A 21,098-nucleotide genomic window follows, 5' to 3' on the forward strand; every position below is an offset into this window, starting at 1 on the left:
TCCATTTTGCAGCAGCATAAACAGTAACCTGTTACCAGCTGGTAACTGTTATTGCTTTTAATATTGTGCAATATGACATGAGATAACAGTCTTTTTACATGCTATGCTAACAGTTGTGGCAGCATACCTTCCACAAAGAGGGTTTTTTAGCTTCCTAAACATATTTTCCCCTCAAAATGTAATTAAACATAATCCTCCCAACCGAGATGCCTTGGATGTCCAAAATCTAAAATCACACTCTTTTCGTCCTGTGATTTTTGTTATTAAGTTATCATGTTTACAGTTAATGATTGATCTGCTTCCCCAATGTTCTAAAAGTGGTTATTATCCGCTGCCACGAAGTAAGGTGGGGGATATGGGAAAGGAGGTCGTCTGTCCTTACGTCCGTCCGCTTCTCAAAGGGGACCAATTGTCTCAAAAACTATTTAAGTCAGCGAAATTAAATTTTATGATCTCAAATGAGTTCGAAAATCGGTGTCATAAATTCAATTCTTACAGAGTAATGGCCCTTGCTCCTGTGCTTCTCAATTTAGTGCATACTGTGTGAAATAGGGACAAGTTTTCTTAGAAACTACTAAAGTTGCATGAATGAAAACTTGCATGTTTATCTAAGAGATGCTTATCAAGACTGAGTTCAAAAATGGTGGATTATTTTTTTAGTTATGGCTCTTGATCCATGTTATTTTACTTGGTACATAGTGTGTGCAATAGGGACAAGTTTTCTCAGAAACTACTGAAGTTTTCTTATCTAAGAGATACTTAACAAGGCCGAGTTATTTTTCCCAGAGAAGGGGCCTTTTGTGTGTATTAATTTCACCTTTGATAATTTCTTTTGATGACATAAAGCGGCCCAAGTGCCTATCTCTTCTAAAGGCTTTATAGGACTCTTTTTTTATAGTTTACAATTCACCACTACATGATCAACCAGAAATGTGCCTCATGTCGAGGGATAGTGACAACTCTGTTTTCTTGTTACCATTAGCCATGGTGGATACCTTTTAAAAGCTACAGGTAATTCTGACAATATTTATGACATTTAGCAGTGTAAATTTCACCATTAGGATGAACAACATTTATGATTTTGATAAATTAAGAAAACTAAATGTTGCACTACACTTCAGTGGCTTATGATAGTGTACCTCTCTTGATCAGGATGATAAGGATTTTCTTGATATTAGGAATGTTCAAATGACATAGAAATGATATTTTTGTAACTTTCAGTGGCCTCTGTGATTAGCTGGCTTCCTTTTTGCATTGTTATTGTTTCTTTAGGTTACATTTTTTTGCAGTGATTGATGTCTGTATGGTCAATTGTTGCCAGGAAATATCGTGGTTGGGATGGTCATTATGTTGTTATTGTTGTACAGTCAAGTTTTAGAACTTGTCCTATCTCACACTGTGCATTTCTCTATTCCTAGCCGATCCTAGAGTGGAAACGATCACTGAACCCATTTTCAGCGGGAAAATAAAAATACCTCACCCAAACTTACTCAGCCATTATCATGGTCACTATATTCATAAGCTGTTGCAACCTCATGCTGACTGACCGCGTCATCTGCCCTGCCTACTCATTCTTTTTCTTATCACTCTTGAGCATAAAAAACTTATACCTTGACTACCTGAGGTATAGAGTTTTTTGTGATCATGGACAATAAGTAACTGTCACGGTGCTCTCTCATAGTCGGACAGATGTGAACAATGTAGAGAGCTTATTAAGGATCAATTTGCCCTCTATAAGAGAAAGTCTGTGAGAAGAGTTAGTGCTAGGCATTCAAAATCTATGGATGAACATAGACCGTTGGCAGCTAAAAAAGCCAAACGCTTGACTTTGTAGGCTATACGTTGACGAAAGGTGTTACGAATGTACCATTGTCAAATGATTTGTCACTCTTCTTATTGGAAGGCTCAGACTCCTCTTTCTAACATCAGACATACCTGGTGAAGCATCTTCTTCGCCTTGATCGGTCATCAGCAAGGTCGATAAACCTGCTACAATCAGGTCTTTGGCTTCTTATCATGACCTGTGACACAAGCTTCAGAGAGGAATGACGAACTTTACTTCTGCTACACGTTCGGTTAGACAGATTGGAGCATCGGGTAGAGAGTCCCAGGGACGTTGATGGACAGGAGCTAGCTACGATCATCAACAGCGTCATACTGTTCGATGTTCGACGAACCGTCCAGAGATTGGAAGAGGTTTGGCAATCGGACGTTGAGCATCAGAATCGGCAAACACCACCTCATTCAATGAACCCTCCCTCAGAGGTTTGATGATCGGGATCTGGATTGTCAGCTTTCATATGACAGAGACTTTTGTCGAGAGAGTGATCATCCAATGTATTTGTACCAGAAGTATTGGCAAATGATTGATGATCACGATCAGGACTTTTGCCCCTCTAGGATAGATATCATCAGGAAAGGTAGGATTGACAGGAGCGTTTGTTAAACCTCCACCTAAATGAGCGACATTTGTGATCGGGACCTTGCGGGGCTTGATTTAGTGATATAAAACATGCACGATAGTGCTCATACATGACAGATTCCAGGGAGTGATGGACCAACTATCCCAATTCTCTGGATATATAACAGCTATGCGTAGGAGGGTACACTTGCTCCTTGGACGGTCAATTCCAAGTTAAATTAATTCAACTACCCTGGTCCTCCACCATGTTGTTTGCATACAGTATTCAGGCAGTCAGTGAAGTTACTGAGGACACTCAGCTTTAGATTTCAGTAGACTTATTGCAACTTCAGCGTCAGTAACTTCAGGAGATTCAGCAGCGCAAGAGATCGGCTCAATAGAGATCGGAGGCCATTCGCTTCAAAAAGACCAACTTTTGTTGAGGAGGCAGAAGTCCAGTGGCCACAGTCTAAAAAAACGTCATCTTCAATCAACGAATGGACAATATGGGGCACTCAGCACATGGACTTGTCAACTTTACAGCACAGCTGGAACCTGCTTCGACCAATTATTTGATCAGGAGACTACATGGTCTGTCTGGACCTTCAAGATGCGTACCTTCATTTACCAATCTATCCTGATCATCGAAGATGTCTTCACGTCATCTTCCTATTATGAGAGGATTGGTTTCGAGCCATACATCGACCACATTCAAGCTCATGCGATTCCTTGTATCTTAAAGAAACAACTGCAGTTCGCCATGAGATTGTTACACCATCTAGGCTGGCTCGTTAATGCCAAGAAATTGGAGATGATCCCCACACGACTCAGGAGAGATAGGTGAAGATTCAATTAAAAAGTACCTTTGGCACTCAAATAATCTTGGAAAACTTTGTCAGTGGCAAGAAGTTTTTGGTCTCCAAACTCCACCCAGGCTCTTAAAACAAGATGTCGTTCCTGCACAGGACCAAAGAAAAGAAGTATACATACCTATCCCACAGAGATCTGAACACAGCCATCATCATGCAGACCCTGCACAATACAGAGGCCGCCTCACGGGCACCTACAAGGTGGACACTGTGTACAAGATATCTCATTGCGACTAACTAATTTGTGTTTACTTACATGAACGCAATCAAGGATATATATTGTGTGACTGTTGAATAGTGCAACCAGGTATGTTTAATCAAAGCCAGTATGTTAATGCCAAAATGTGTCTTTCCAAAATTCAGTTTTGTATATGTGCAATATACTCCAAATTAACAACGCGTGTGGTCTGACGTTGATTAATGAATAATTTGCATAATCGTATATGCAAGGGGCCGACATATGGTTCTCAGTAGGAAGTGACAACTTGGAAACTATTGCTTGCGGTATATACAGTTTTACTTTATACATGTAGATATATACATACAAAAGACACTATGTGCCAGGTCAGCACATAGTGGTAGTGGTTGTTGTCTAGGTGCCCCGGAGCACCCAGCCTAACCCTAGCTAGGCTAAGGGTAAGACCTTTCTTTTTTTCCTCTCAATCTCTTACTTACTTACTTACTTACATTGGAGATTTTACGTGCACTTTCCGCAACACCGGCCCGGCCGGGCCATTTAGTGTATTTCCGAAAAGGGAAAAGAAAATTGGCAACCCAGGGGGGGAATGTAGTGGTTGCATATATAGAAAAATTAGGAATTTTTTAGATTTGGAATAGATGCCAAGGGGGTATGGTGGGCGGACTAAGGGAGTTGATTAAGGTGTGATTGTTGGTTTATGTGGTTTGTTTTGCTAGTTTGTTGGATATTAGATGCACTTAATTAGGTCTGTTTTAATTAAGTATACGCCTAGGGCTTTAAATTTTTCTATTTTATTTTGTGGGTTTAGGAATGCTACTAGAGTAAGAGCCTTATTTAGATTGAGGGTTGTTTGTAGTGTAGCTCAGTGTGTTTGGTAGTGGATGCAGTGTATGAGTGTGTGTTCTGGGGTTTCTAGGTGTTTGCAGTGTGGGCACTTTCCTGTTGCGTGTTTTTTAATTTTTTTGAGGTGGCTATTTAGGTTGGTGTGACCTGTTTGGAGTTTACTGATTATTCTATCGATTTTTTTGGATGGATGAAGGGTTTTTGGTTTGGTTAAGGGTTTTTTGAGAACTTTTTTAATTTTGCTGATTTTAGATAGAGGTTATGCCATTTTTTGGTGATTTTTCGTTTGTTGATACTTTTGATCTCTGATTTGGATATGGGTAGCTTTAAGCTTATTTCAGGGATTTTGAGGGATTGTTTAGCAGCTTTGTCGGCGTTTTCGTTGCTGTATATTCCTACGTGGGCGGGGATCCAGATGAATACTATTTGTTTGCCTGCCTCTGTTAAGTTGTTTGCGCTTTTTAGTATTTGGTTTATGAGTTTGGGGCGGTTTTGGGTGTTTTTATTTTGGAGGGCCTGCAGTCCACTTAGGGAGTCTGTGAGTATAAGGATTTTTTTATGTTTTTTAAATTGCTGGTTATGGAGGGCTGAGGCCATGCCCATTAGCTCTGCTGTAAAGATAGATTGGTTGTTTGGGAGTCGAAAGGATTGTGTATTTCTGGTTGGTTGTGCGATGTGGACTCTGAAACCTGTGTGGTTGGAGATCGGATCAGAGGATCCGTCTGTGTAGATGTGACACCAATTTGGCCAATTTTCGTGTATGTATGCTAGTGCAGTGGATTTAGCTATGTTTGGGTCGGTTTGTTTATTTATTGAGTTGGCTAGAGATATGTCTATTTTTGGGATTTTGAGTTTTGGGGTAAATATATTTGATTGTTTGCAGTTTTGTTTTAGGTTGTTTATTTGGTGTTCGTTTAGGTAGTTGGTTATTCATTGGGATATTGGTGTAAGTAGAGGGTGTTTCCTAGTTAGAGCTTGGTTTTGAGGTCGGATATTTTGGTTTATTAGGTTTTGGATGAGGGGGTTTGATTGGGACGCGGCCCAGAAGTTTAAGGTTAAGTGTTGTCTGCGTAGATTTAGTGGCATTTCTCCTGTAAGGGCCTGGAGTGAAGTGAGATAGGTGCCATGTTGGGTACGTGTGACTAATCTAAGAGCCTGATATTGTATTGAGTCTAGTTTTGGGGTTAGAGTTTGGTTTAGAGTATCGTAGATGGCACAGCTGTAGTCTTTAGAGGCCCCCCAGTTGAAGCCAATGAGACATCTTAGTGTGTTTAAGTCTTTGCTGCATTTAGTAGTTAGGTCTTTTATGTGAGCATCCCATGAGAGATGTTCATCGAAAATTAGGCCTAGGAATTTAGTTTGTTTTTGGAATTTGATTGGTTTGTTGTTTAGCTGAAGATTAGGGGTGGCCGGTTTCATGTTTTTGTGTTTGAATACTATTCCTGTTGTTTTTTCCGAGTTTAGGGAGAAGCCCCATTTGTCAGCTCTCAATCTCTTACTTACTTACTTACTTACTTTGGAGATTTAACGTGTGCTTTCCGACTGATGCGTATTTCGCACACGGGCCCGGCCAGGCCATTTAATGTGTTTTCAAAAGGGGCGAAAGTGGTCTGTGCAACCCAAGAGGGGAATTTTAGGGGTTGCTTATATAGAATTTGGGAATTTTGAGATTTGGAATAGATGCCGATGGGATTGGGGAGGAGAACTAAGGGAGCTGGGTATGGTGGATGTTTGTTTGTTCATGTGATTTTGATTTGGTAGATTATTGTGTTTTTAGATGCGTTTTATTAGTTCCGTTTTTATTAAGAATACGCCTAAGGCCTTGAAGTTTTCTAGTTTATTTTGTGGGTTTAATATTGCTTCTAGAGTTAGAGCCTTGTTTAGATTGAGGGTGGTTTGTAATGCGGTTCGATGTGTTAGGTAGTGTGTGCAGTGGATGAGTGCGTGTTCTGGGGTTTCTAGTTGTTTGCAGTGTGGGCAGTTACCTGTAGTGTGTTTTTTAAATTTTTTGAGGTGGTTATTTAGGTTGGTGTGTCCTGTTTGGAGTTTAGTGATTACTCTGTCGATTTTTTTGGATGGATGGAGAATTTTTGGCTTGGTTAGTGGTTTGCTGAGCACTTTTTTGATTTGGCTATTTGAGTTTAGATATAGGTTATGCAATTTTTTTGTGATTTTTTGCTTGTTTACACTTTTAATTTCTGATTTTGAGATGGGTAAGTTTAAGCTTATTTCTGGGATTTTAAGGGATAGTTTAGCTGCTTTATCGGCGTTTTCATTACCGTATATTCCTACGTGGGCGGGTATCCAAAAGAAGGTTATTTGTTTGCCTGCCTTAGTTAGGTCGTTGGAGCTTTTAAGTATTTGATTTATTAATTTAGGTCTGTTTTTTGGTATTTTTGTTTTGGAGGGCTTGCAGTCCACTTCGGGAGTCGGTAAGTATTAGGATTTTTTTGTGTTTTTTGGATTCTTGATTATGGAGGGCTGAGGCCATGCCCATTAGTTCTGCCGTGAATATTGATTGGTTGTTTGGGAGTCAGAAGGATTGTGTGGTTTTAGTTGGTTGTGTGGTATGGACTCCGAAACCTGTGTGTTTGGAGGTCGGATCTGAGGATCCGTCCGTGTAAATGTGACACCAATTTGGCCAATTTTCGTGTATGTATGCTAGTGTGGTAGTTTTAGCTATGTTTGGGTCGGTTTGTTTATTTATTTGGCTAGCTAGTGTTGTGTCTATTTTGGGTATTTTAAGTTTAGGGGTGAAGATATTTGATTGTTTGCAGTTTTGTTTAAGATTTTTAATTTGGTGTTCATTTAGGTAGTTTGTTATTCTTTGGGATATTGGCGTAAGTAAGGGGTGTTTACGAGCTAGAGCTTGGTTTTTGGGGCTGATGTTTTGGTTTATTAAGTTTTGGATGAGAGGGTTTGATTGGGACGCGGCCCAGAAATTTAAGCTTAGCTGTTCCCTGCGTAGACTTAGTGGCATTTCTCCTGTTAGGGTCTGAAGTGAGGTGTACGAGGTGCCATGTTGGGTGCGTGTAATTAGTTTGAGAGCCTGATATTGTATTGAGTCAAGTTTTTTAGATAGAGAGTTGTTTAGGGTGTTGTATATGGCGCAGCCATAGTCTAGTTTTGATCTAATTAGTGATATGTAGAGAGAGAGGAGGGTATCTTTGGATGCTCCCCAGTTAGAGCCAGTTAGGCAAGCTTGAGGTGCTGTGGTCAAGTACTTGTTTGGGCTCAGGCTAGAAGCAGTGAACCCAGGTTTCGTCCTCAGTCACGAATTGTTGTTAGAACCATCCTGTATCAGCTTGGAACAAAGCTAGAATATCACGAGACGTGTTGTGCCTGATGCAGATGTCAGAAGCTTTGGAACCCAAATCATGTAAAGTAGTATAGGTAATGATGGTTCTGCCGCAACTCCACTGGAGCAGGAATCGTATACCTATACTGCCACTACAGATGGAATTTTTTATGCCAAAATGATGATGCGATTTAATGATAGTCATAAGATTAAGTTAAATTGGCTCTACCTCACCAATACCTGGGGCCAATCATTGCTTCTATTAGTGATGCGATTCAACGAAAGTCGTTTTAAAAGAAATATCAATATTAATTAATAATGGATAAAATTTACTATAGCCCACGAGGATATTGGAAAGGTGTAGGAGCAATAAAAAAATTAGCCACCACGGCTAAGGTATCTAAAGATGTGGCCAAGGATTGGTTAAAGAAACAAGCGATGTGGCAGATATATTTACCGGCACCGCGTTATATACCGAGGAAGAAGTTTGATATTTTTACGACGAATGAAGTTCATCAGGCTGACCTCTTGTTTCTTCCCCACGATAAGGTAAAACGCAAAACGTATAAATACGCTTTAACCGTAGTGGATGTGGCTAGTCGATACAAAGAGGCTGAGCCATTAACCTCGAAAGAATCAACAGAGGTAGCTAATGCACTGAGTCGCATATATAAACGCGGACCGCTAAAATGGCCTAAGCTATTTCAAGTAGATCCCGGTCGCGAGTTTATGGGATCGGTAACTAAACTGTTAACAAAGAACGATGTCAAAATCGTCCGTGGTGAAAGAGAGGCCCACCGCAGTCAAGCTATCGTCGAAAGATTTAACAGGACATTAGCGGAACGTTTGTTTGGCTATCAGTATGGGATCGAAATGAAATCCGAGCGATTGAGATCAACCGAATGGGTGACACGATTATCAGCCGTTGTATCAGCGCTGAATAATGAAGTAACGAGATTAATAGGGAAGAAACCATCCCATGCTATTAAAATGAAATCCGTGACTTCCGAATCTTCAGCACCGAGGAGAGGCAAAGAACGAAAACTTCCGGATAGAGTAAGGGTAAGATATTTATACCAGCCCGGTGAACTCGAAGGAGGCCTACGTCGCGCAACCGATCCCATATGGTCCCTTAAGACGTATAACATTAGTCGATTGGTTACGAAAGAAGGAGAGCCTATTCTTTATTATCTTCAAGATGGACCGGGTAGGGCATTTGTACGAGAAGAGTTGTTCATAGTTCCCGACGGTACGGTATTACCACCATAACCATAAGCATAGGTATTTACACCATCATTATCAATCCATCTCTTTGTATCTAAGGGGGATAATGATGTCTTGTTCATTCTTAATCCATATATCCTATGATTGTAACTTCTTAAAGAGTTCATCTCGTGTTTGAACGTTCTACCGTTGAATAATGATTCTTTATACTGTTCGTGTTTGATATGCTTTTTTACAACATACTTCTTAACACCCTTAGCTTTTCTTATCTCTCCATTATCGGACTTCTTTATAGAATACATCTTAGGTCTTAATCCCACATACTCCGCTATAGGGGTCCCAGCACATTCATCCTTCATCTTACCTAACACCTTTTTATTTACAACGCTGTGCAGTGGATTATCTTTTGGGTAATCGCTCGTGTCGTACATATCTATTTTTTCTGCCATATCTTTATACACATCCTCGGTTTGTATTTCCATCAACAAAGAATCTGTGTCGGTATATAACACCTCGCATCTATCGCCGTATTGCTTCTTAAGTTCGTTGTAATAAAAGTCATACATTAAGTGTTTTGACAAGTCGAGAATACTCATACCAACGTACACCGGTCTGTTGAATTTTATATTACTCTTCTGCATATGTAGTGCGGCTAAGTCGTTATCAAATATCTTGCTTCTGTTAAAAGCCGGACTGGCTATAAGTTTCCTGAGTCTTTCTTCCTCATTAGATCTGACTAATTTAACATCAACACGCTTCCTTAGATTCTCCATAGTTTTACCAAATACCGAGTTATTCATGAGCTTATATAGATTCTTTTCGAAATCGCTGGTAGCTATCTTTCTTAAATCTGTGTTCAACCTTATATAGGGCTCCATCCAAGGGCTTTGATCAAACTTTAGAACTCTGTGTATTTTCTTAAGTTTCATACCTAACGATAGATACAACTGGAGATTTCTGTAGTGAACTATATATTTTGTTTTATCCATCAAATTTGGTACGAGTTTTTCTACGTTAGCTAACCTACTATTACCCATCAAGGAGCGTTGATATTCCGACATCCAATCTTTATTAACCATTAATCTTTCGGGAGCTAGCGGATAACTGTTATGATCTTTATGTAACGAACTTGGATATTCCAAGTCAACTTCTAGTATGTACCCTTTATTCACTTCGATATTATGGATATTATTCACATTGATATCATCGACCCATTCAAAACCACCCGTGGGTAAAGGTTGACTCATAGCCCATCCGTACAAATTGTTAGCGTCGAGATATAATATGTGGGTGTCGGGTTTACTGGGATCGTATCCTTCCACTAATTTATTATTAGCCTTAGAATACCTTTTAGCTGCCATCGATATACCACCTCTTAATCCTTTCTCAATAAACAAGTGCATATCGTAATCTGTGAGTAGTTTTAGTTCTACGCCGGTCTTCTTCAACAATGCATCCCACGATAGTCCGGGACTGGAATAGTACCATGCCGGGTCCAAGCCGTATTGTTTGAAACATGTCTTTCTAAATATCTCGAATATATCGGCGAGTAACAGTACATCGGTTTTTAAGTACAGATCGTGATAATCGCCTAAATTCTTACAACCTAATTTATCCCAGACCGTCAGAGCGTGTTCATAATCGGCATCTGTTTTTCTAGATTCTGTTAAGTTACTATAGAATGATTCGAGGGGTGGTAATTCAGTTTCTTCGAATCTAGACCAATCATCCATATATTCGTAAGGATATACACCTTTTCTCAGCAACAAATGACGAGTTATCTTATCGGTATATTTATTTGTTATCGCGAAGTCATCGGGATTGTTCGCATTAGCTAAATTGTCCAGGGAAGAGACTGTACAGAGTCTATGAATCTAAGCCCATTACTTTGCTTTGTTCTAGATTTCCCATCCTTGTCCCTATAATGTATAGGTTTAGTCAACGAGAACGATATGTATTTTTCCATATTGTTAGGAATGCACGTTAAACCGCCGTCGGTCTTCGAGATAGCTTGCATAATGAGATGTGAATCGTATCCCCTAAGGTTATGAAACACAACGGGGATGGGTATTGTTTGAGAATTCATTTTTAGTTTCAAGTTACACTCGTTATGAGCGGCTCCCCGATAATTACCCGTGACGTGACAATGATCTCTTACGGAATCCCCATCCAGGGGTTTATTACAAACGTGACAACTCGTTGACTTCTTATAGGCACTCCAATCATCCCTCGTCATACGCATGGGTATCTTACACGATAATTTTTCCCTGATTATTCTCTCTTCATTTTGTAGATATTCTAGGAACTTTCCCGCTGCATCGGGTCCTCTGTAAATCACGGGAGTGTTTGTTTTCCCATCATACCTTACAACTATATATCCAAACCCACAAGGAATATGTTCTTGAGTTTTGTACGTAAAACTATTATCAGTATTGCTATGGTTGGTATTTTCTATGGGTTTGATAAGTGCTTCGAAGTCGGCGTAAATTACGTACGGTACTGGCATTTGATTACAATAATGTTCAAATTTTAATATATTTTTTCCTTCTTTAGGCATATCGATCCTGATAGCATTCTGTCCAACACCTCTACAGTCTTCTTTATGCGCTTCTAATAGATCTTGTCTGCTGTACCCATGCAGGCATCTTTCGCAGAAATATTTCTTTCTAGCATGTTTTGTTTGATCGTATAGCAGCCTGTTTAAACTCTTTATCCACGTATAATGATATTTACCATCTTTTTCGATCAGAAATGAATTGATTCTGGGAATATTTTCCGGAGCGGAGCTTATCCTGTGTACAACAATTCCTTTAGAATGTCCAAAAACATTTATAGCTAAATTATTTTGCTTTTCCACCTTATCAATTTGTGATATTGGTGTAGGTTCGTCTATACCATCGAAGTTGAGTCCATCGTTTTGAGGATAGCTAGAAGGTCTATTTGCAATTTTAGAATCTACGGGGAACAATGCAGATCTTATCATCATTCTTAAACAGTCATCGGATTTATTTTTTACGTTAATTATGGCTTTTTTCTTCTTATAATACGGGGGTAAATCTATATAAGATCCACCTTTGAAGGGCATATAATTTGCTATATCTAAATATAAACTATCGATTTTATCAACACCCCAACCCGAACCTCTATTAGTCCAGCGTTCTAAAGTTTCCTGTATCCTCTGAATTGATGTATCTAATGATGAATTTATAGTATCGGATTCGGTTATAACTTCTTGATTGCTACGGAAATATGGTTCGGTATATTCGGTGCTATCGTCTGTGTTACTTTTACTCAATGTCATTTTAATCGTCAGCTGGTATTTTATACTATGTAAGTCATCTAATTCCTCGTTAATTTTACTCGATATGATGGGCTTAATATCGTTAACATCCATGTTGGAATTAATATCCATCTTCCAACCTCTTAGATATTTACCAACGCCGGCGGATGTGGGTACAAATATTAATTCTTGTTGTTGATTATCATCATCATTATTAGGTTGATTATCAACATTATCAATAGGTTGATTATTATCTAGTAAAGCGATCAATTCAGCTCTTCTCATTCGAGAATAACCTCTCAGCCCACTGTTTCTCGCTCGAGCTTTGAGTTCTCTAACAGTCTCGGGTTTGTTGTATTCCAAACCGAGTAAATCAATCAATTCAGCTTTTCTCATACGAGAATATCCACGCAGTCCACTTTGCTTTGCCATAGCTTTTAATTCTCTGACAAAAACCATTATGGTTGAATGGTATATGCAAAATGAGACAAATGTCTAATTGGTTGTTTTCATATATCTAAATACATATTCTCCCCAACCTATTCCTCTCATTGATGTAATCTCTCTTCCTAGCATAAATAATCTGGTTCCTGACCCTATCAGCACCGTGTTCCTTACATAAACAATAACGACCTTTGACCCCTATCCCGCATACAGAACACTTATAGTTAATGTTTCCGCGCCTGATGTAATAGTTGTGTATCCCGCAGTAAAGAAAATCAACACAGCGCCGGTTACAAAGGGTAGTCTTTCCCATGAGTGTAAACTTGCAGTTATTCATGGTATATACATCTATCATATCATTTGTCTAAATGCAAATCACAGCTACACTGTGAGATATTGATTATGCAATTTATAGATCGCTCTAAACTAGGTCATGGCTTATACATATCCACAGCTGTCACTCTGACTTATGCATGGTATAGCTGAAAATCAATACAGAAGTCAATCCAATAATAATAAATGTGATCTCTCGGTTCTTTTGTTCCTCTGACGGTGTATAAAACTGACTCATTGTTGGTCTCGGTATTGGGTCTAGTTTTTTCCCATAAACGAGGAAGTATTCGTGCATGGCAGATTCAACATCCTTAAACGTTTGAATTGAATGTCCTTCCTTAATCAGTTGTTCATGAATAAAGTCTAATCTCTTCATTCTCTGCTGTGTATATTGTAACTGGGCTGCTTGGTATTGTTCTAAAGCTTTATTATGTCTTTTCTGCTCCGAACCTCTCATACTAGAAAATAAAAAATTACTCCCCGAAAAAGCTAGAGCATTAACAATAGCTCCACCGACCATCATCGCAATTGATGCCATATGTATAATAATATAAAATATTCAAATGTTTAATTACTTCATTATGTCTTCCGGGATAAGTCCTTGTTTGATGAGCATATCCTTCATCGCCATAGCCAATCCAATATCCAGAATGGCCATACCAATGTCATATCCATTAAAATCTAGCTTGGGAGGTGTGGCTTTAGTAATCATTTTAGCCATACGGGCATAGCCAATGGCCAAGCCGGTGACCACCGCTGAATGATACGTTGCATTTACCAACATTTTACCGTCTGTAACTGGAGTAGTCATGCTTCTTATAGCATTATATGGGGGCTAACCTCTAATTGAACTTGTTGTTGTGACATCGGAGGTGACGTTTTCTCTTCTCCGGTCTTATAAAAGAACCATACAACCGCTATACCAGCAACTCCTACTAGTGCCCATGTTTTAATCGGATTAATATTTGAATTATTTATTAATTTCGCTTTTCGCGCCAGTCCTCCCTTCTTCCTGCAGCTATTTTTTTTGGGTTCTTAGTAACTCTGGGTTTCTTATTCACATGTGGTGCATTCACATTCACATGTTGTGTTTTCTCATTCACATCCTCATTCACTTGTTGTTCCGCAATCTGTTGTTGCGTTTCCACAATCTGTGGTTCCTCGTTCACAATCTGTGGTGTCACCTGTTGTGATTGTGTCTCCGCAATCTGTTGTGTCTCCATTATTATTAAGTGGGCACGTATGTTTAAATTGACAATACCTAGCCGTTATTAAAGCTGTGGTGAACGGAGCTAAAAACATTCCGTATCTATGATAAAACTCACAGCTCACTGAGCTTATAGCGTGTTCGATGAATGGGTCTTTCTCGAGAGATTCGCATAAATACAGGCGATGTTCTGCCGGGATGGGGAGAAACGTACTAGCTACGGCTGTGTATAGTTGTAATATAGAAGACCCTATCGTTTTAGTCATGGTAGCTCCCAGTCTAGACTCGTAACGAGCGTACAGTTTTTTAATCTCTTCGTCGGTCATGTTATCTATTTTTTCGATGGTATAATTTTCTCCCAAATATTGGGAACATTTTCCACCGGCTACCAAAGCGGCAAGTCTTTCTCTATGTTTATCTAAAGATTTATCTACATTTTGATCTGCATCAGATTCTTTGAGCATTTGTTCGATGAGTTCGTCGCATTCCATAATGTAATACCTAAGGAGATATTTAAGTCTAACATAATATAATATGACATATCCAATACATCCCGTAATAATGAACTGTTGTGAAAGAATGAGGATTTCGAACCACATTTTTATGTAATATTAACCGCTAATGTTCAATTTGCTATAATTTGCTATAATTTGCTACATTTTTGCTATAATTTTGCTACATTTTGCTATAATTTGCTAAGCAATTGCATAAGCAGCTGGTTGATCGGTTTTTAATACGAGTTTACAGTGCTTCATTGCCGCTAACACTTTTCTGACTTTATCTCGTTCGCCCTTGGTATAAATGACATCATTTTCGCGTAAACATTCCTCGAATGAATCTCGATCTTTGCAATGAAAAAGCGCTACCCATTTGGTCTGCTCTCTGAGATCTTTCAGGACAGAGTTGTATTTTTGAGTAAGTACCCAAACGCTATGTTGAGTATGCCGACCGGAGAATGCTAAATAGGAAAGCATATCTTTCTTTTTTGTGAGTTCTTTACTCGCGCTGCAGTCGTCTATTACGAAAAGGGTTGATTCTCCTTTGTATTTTTCGTGACATACTCGGAGGCAGTCTTGTAAACGATCGCCCGGATCGACTCTGTGTACCCCGTCGTCATTCATTACCCAATCTCTCGATAGGTAGGTTTTATTAACGCTTATAGTCGGGCACAGAATAATAATATGATCGAAAACGTCCCGATATTGACTTTCTAAAATATCTAGAATAAAGGCTGTTTTTCCGCAGCCCGTTTGCCCGCATATGATAGCGCAGTGCGGATCTTTAGGTAAAAGATTATCAATAGATTGCTTGCACGAATCTCCCATTCTGTATATTAAGTTGCGCATCCATAATCGCGTACAAATATATGTTTAATTTACCAGCCGCTTCCTGGAGCTTCGTTATCTGTATGGTGGCACCCTCGCTAGCATTTTCTATTCTCCTCCCACTGCCGTGTAATTGGTCATCGTCCGTTGTTCGCATGTCGAGCCATAGCGCGTACTTCGTGGTGAGGTATTCACCCATCGATACACTCCCGAGAGACAGATCTTTCACGACCGCGTTAACTTCCGGAGAACGTTTTATAGAAGGAAGTTTTTTAATCTCATCCCACTGGTGATACGCTAGCATTCCTTGGCTATATAGTTGATTAGGAACGCCCTCGATAGTCAATTCTACTTTTGTAATCTTGGGATTGTAGAACTTCTCGGTATTTCTTTTAAACGCATCGGAGGGGTCCTCGAACAACATTAAAATACCCTTCAGCGACCTCGTGGGGACGTTTAGATTGATATTCCACATCGTATCTTTTTTGTCCCTCGTGATCTTTCGGTGTCGCAGCACGCGATCGTACAAAATGGCTAAACTTCCCGTATACTGGTTACGAATTTGTCTGGTTAATTCGGGATCCGTTATCATATCGTACTCCAGAGAGATATTGTCAATGGAATAGCTAGCATCTTCTGCAGATCTGATTACTCTGCCGTAGTCATTAAAAGTGAGTTCGTATTCTAACCTATCGCCTAGGGATGCTTGATAAAAGGGCATGTGGGAATCTAGTAATTCAAAGTCTAAGGGAACATAGAATCTGTTACCTAATGCGTCGGCAACGGCCTTATCTTTTTCGTTGGTATCAACACCATTTTCAGCACCCATGCGCAGTCTCAATGTGTTCTTATTACAAATACCTTGGTACTGTAAGTTTTCCCGCTCTTTATCCGTTCTCCAGAGATCCATGTAACAATAGTATACATCGCTATCGTCGATACTCAAAACCTCATTACCGCTAATTTTAATGGCGATTTTCTTAACGATAGCACGACCTATGTTCTGAACGGGCTCCCTGTTAACGTCTGTAGAAGTCAAACTAATCGTAAATGCTAGTCGGACAGTTCCCGGAACTAACACATCGTGTGCGCCGAGATTAGGAAAGCGAACCAGAAGCGTTTGATTCTGATCGATGGTACTAGGGTTATTAGTTATAGTTACAGACTGACGAATTGCTTTGACCCCTAATGGATCTCGAAGTCTACGTTGTGGGTTTAACTTGCGTCCGTATTGCGAAGACATTGTTTATATTGAAATTATGTACCCTATGTTTAATATAAAAATGGCTAATTTTGAACATAATGAATTAGATCTAAGTACATTTGATGACTTTGATAACCCAAACGAAGAGGGTACTGATGAAACCAACTTTGGTGGCACGAATCTTAACGATGAAATTTTACAATCAACCGTCAATGATTATTACGATGCATTAAAAGATGATAAAAATTATGTTATCCCAATAGGTCGTGACTATTCAAAGTTTAAGCTAGATGGTAAAGGAATATTGCGAGTGCGTGACTCTCCGCATATTGATCTTATGCATTATAGTACTCGTAAGCCCCTAGCCTTGTCTACTATAGCTGGTAAACATAGTCGCGAGTTTGTTCATGATAAATTAGGTTTTGTAGAATACGGACGAGCAAAACTTCCCGCGAAGACTACTAAGGTTCTTCGAACCGTGCGTACTGAACTCGGTAATACAGATGATTTGGAAGAAGCCTCTAATGTGGCCACGAACGGACTCGGAGAAATCTTAGATACCTATTACGATAATTCCACGGTCAGTGTATCACCATATTCGGAGTTTAGTTTTAGGGAATTACGAGGTCTTGACAAGGCAATGCGAACAATGCGGGGAGAACTCATCAATAATACAGCCAAGATATCCGAAATCGACAAGCATATAGCTCAAGAGAAAACAAAACTCGAACAGGCGGTCGATGAGTTCAGTAGACGCCGCGTAGCGGAAAGATTGCGTAACTTAGAAGACGAACGATCGGCCCGCCTCGAAGCTGCTTCCAGTAATAGAAAGGCACTTCGTTCGCAAATCAGTCGTATTCGAGAAACTATCGATCAAGTCCTCAACGATGACACTACACTGGCCGATAAAATTAAAACATTGTTCAGAGAACAGGGAATAACCATTGCCAGTATTTTAACCGCGTTGGGATTTATTATATCGACTTTGACTCTCTCGTTAACAGGTGGTAGTACAGGTGGAGGTGGATCACCTCCTAGCGATAAAAATGGTATAAAAGAGTGGATAAAAAAGCATTTAAAAGCATTAGGTTCAGCACTGGGAAAGCTCGCTGAGAAAGCCGCAGCCGCACTTCCCGGTATAATAGGGAGTGTTGTTTCCTGGCTATTGAATTTATTAGCTAAGACCACCACTTGGCTTAGTCAAAACTTGTGGGGGTTGATCGTAGCAATTGCAGGGCTGTTGTACGTGTTCGCTAAGAACTATTTAACCAAATCATGAGTAAGCCAACCGAGACTCCACCCACTACAAGCGCTGTTTTTTCATCGATATGTTGTTGATTTTTAGCCTCAATATGCGGTGGTACTTGAGCATTAGTAGATGGTTGAGCGATAGTTGGTGTTTGCGGCTTGACTATTCCCTTTTCACCCGTGATCGTTTGCGTTATTAATTCGACGTTAATATCTGAATTTATACCTGTTTTTTGTTGATCGGTAGCGATAACAATTTTATTATTATAGCCTATCACTTGACCTATCTTAAGTTCCATATTACTCGGGGACATGTATAGTCCCGGCGCATAAACGAAGTCCACTTTGGATTGAGCGTACTGTAATGCATCTTGAAAACGCTTTATAGACGATGGTATGTCAACTGGTGAATTAATGGCGTCCTCCACGTTTGCAACAAACTGTTTTTGTGCATCGAGCGCCGTCCCAGAACCGATAATGGATGTTCGTGTTTGCGATTGTGCACCGAGAATTGCCCATACATAAGTTCTTATCGATTCATTAAATCTTACAAATCCTGGGTTAGTAAAATTATTTTCCGTTTTATCATTAAGAAATTCATTCCAAGCGTTTGCGGTATCGTTCATTTGTATAAATTTTGTAACAATATAAGCCAAACCACCCTTAAAACTCATAAGGGAACCTCTCCAATCGTTACTCGAAAGTTCCCAGCCATGATTAAGATTATGCAATCTTACAAAAAGATTGTCTTTCTGTAAGAATTTAAATGGATCGAATGGTTGATGAGTTTTTTTAACTAAATCATCGCTGACTTCTTTTACAGTTCTTTGTCCGCTGTACGGAACACCTAGACCATGGTTTGCTCCTTTAATACGCCAATCTTTACTCGTAGAAACATTAAATTCATTACAAATACGCTCATACGCGGACCTATCATAATTATTATTTGTGGAATTCCACGCTCGATCCTGCGGTAATGGAGCACTAATTTCTTTAAGTATACGTCTAATCTGATAATACACATGAAATAATAAAACAGACTTATTTAGCATAAATCCTGGGGCATTAACAGATACGCCACATCCCGTTGTGGCACACCATATGGCAAAGTTTAACTGATTCTGCCAAAATTGCATCGGATTGTGAAACCAATCGTGCACCATTTTATCGCTAGTTGCCGTGACCCTGTACTTTTCAAAGATATCTGGGAATTTAACGAAAAATTCAGCACCAGAGGCAGTTACTATAATCGATTGATTAGTAATGTATCTCGATTTCATATTTAAGTTATGATATAGTATCATTGTATATTTAATATGTATGTTACACTACCTGGAATAACAAATGGTCAGTCTATTGAACTGCTTCATACTATCGATAACTCGGATGGACAACTCGAAGTAGCTCTATGCGATGTAATGTATTACCCGCTGTGGACCAATATAAGTGCTGCGAGAGATAATAATGAGTTGTCTATAACAGATAAACAAAATATTATTGAAAAAAACATTAATATACCTGATGGGTATTACAATATATGCTCACTCAATGATAACATTTTTAAGCCTAATGGAATTAGTATCACACAAAATGAGTCGAATGGGATAGTGAAAATCGGCACTGGAGAAAAAGGTATGTGGATTCATGAGAACTTAGCAATTACACTTGGATTTACACAGGTAGAAAGATCAAGAGACTTTATATTATCAATATTCAGGACAACATCTGATGGAGATGCATTACCCGATTTAGTTCCCTATAAAGAGTTGTTCATCCATCTTGATCAAATAAGCACGATGGATAATATTCAACTAGAAAGTCCTTCAACTCTTCTCAGAAGTGTTCCAGTTAAAAATGAAAAATATAATAGCGGTAGAACGGAATCTTTCTCGTTATTACAATATAAAAAAATGAAGCGGGGTATTATTTCAGACCTTAAAATTTCTGTATTAGATGTAAAACATCAACCTGTACATATAGGATACTTAAGTGTAACACTCCATATTAAAAATAATGGTTAATTCCATATTTAAGTTATGATATAGTATCATTGTATATTTGATATGTATGTTACACTCCTGGGAATAACAAATGGTCAGTCTATTCAACTGCTTCGTACTATCGATAACTCGGATGGACAACTCGAAGTCGCTCTATGCGATGTAACGTATTACCCACTGTGGACCAATATGAGTGCTGCGAAAATTAATAATAGGATACATATATTAGATGAAGATGCTCCTGACAAATACATTACTATACCTGATGGGTATTACAGCGTATGCTCACTCAATGATGAAATTTTTAAGCCTAATGGAATTAGTCTCTCACAAAATGAATCGAATGGGATGCTGAAAATCGACACTGGAGAAAATGGTGTAATTCTTATCCCATACTTAGGAATTACACTTGGATTTGAGCTTAAAATTATAAGTTCTAACGAAACACAACATGGAAATACATTGCCCGATTTAGTTCCCTATAAAGAGTTGTGCATCCATCTTGATCAAATAAGCACGACGGATAATATTCAACTAGAAAGTCCTTCAACTCTTCTCAGAAGTGTTCCAGTGAAAAATGAAAAATATAATAGCGGTAGAACGGAATCTTTCTAAACATTACAATATAAAAAATTGAAGCGTGGTATTATTTCAGACCTCAAAATTTCTGTATTAGATGTAAAACATCAACCTGTACATATAGGATACTTAAGTGTAACACTCCATATTAAAAATAATGGTTGATGCATCAGGCCCTGGAACAGTAAGACAATGTAATACAATTGCGCTTTCCGATCTCGGAGACACAGAAGGATTTGATAAACCCGGTTACAATGGTAAGTTATACGCTTTACACTTACTAGATAATGTATACAAGCGGAAAGAAGTCACATTCACGGGTAATCTAGGAGATTTAAGCGATGTCGATGTTAGTAGACTCCTTAAAAACACTTCGTACAATATTACTCGCAACGATGATAATAAATGGACTATGGTCGAAGCAAACATCGAGTGGCTACTGAATATCGTCATTACCCCACCTTATGTGATGATGGGTAAGGGACATAATTTAACTAAGATAATAAATAGTGGCATCGTACTCGCGGCTTATATCCCATCAAAACGAAAAAGTGTGTTGGTCACTCCCCTGCCAGATGACCCAGGTCATATGTTATATAGTCGTCCGTCCTTAAAAAACATTAGTTTAAATTTGGTTACTGAAT

At 39.0% G+C, this 21,098-nt stretch overlaps 1 protein-coding gene across 2 annotated transcripts in view; it reads left to right on the forward strand.

The window, feature by feature from the left end:
- LOC124118347 (28S ribosomal protein S15, mitochondrial-like) overlaps positions 1 to 21,098 on the forward strand; it is a 122,240-nt gene that overhangs the window by 19,633 nt on the left and 81,509 nt on the right. The window lies entirely within an intron of this gene.

This window comes from Haliotis rufescens, unplaced genomic scaffold, assembly GCF_023055435.1.
Source record: "Haliotis rufescens isolate VD_foot unplaced genomic scaffold, xgHalRufe1.0.p SCAF_5, whole genome shotgun sequence".
NCBI classification, from domain to species: domain Eukaryota; kingdom Metazoa; phylum Mollusca; class Gastropoda; order Lepetellida; family Haliotidae; genus Haliotis; species Haliotis rufescens.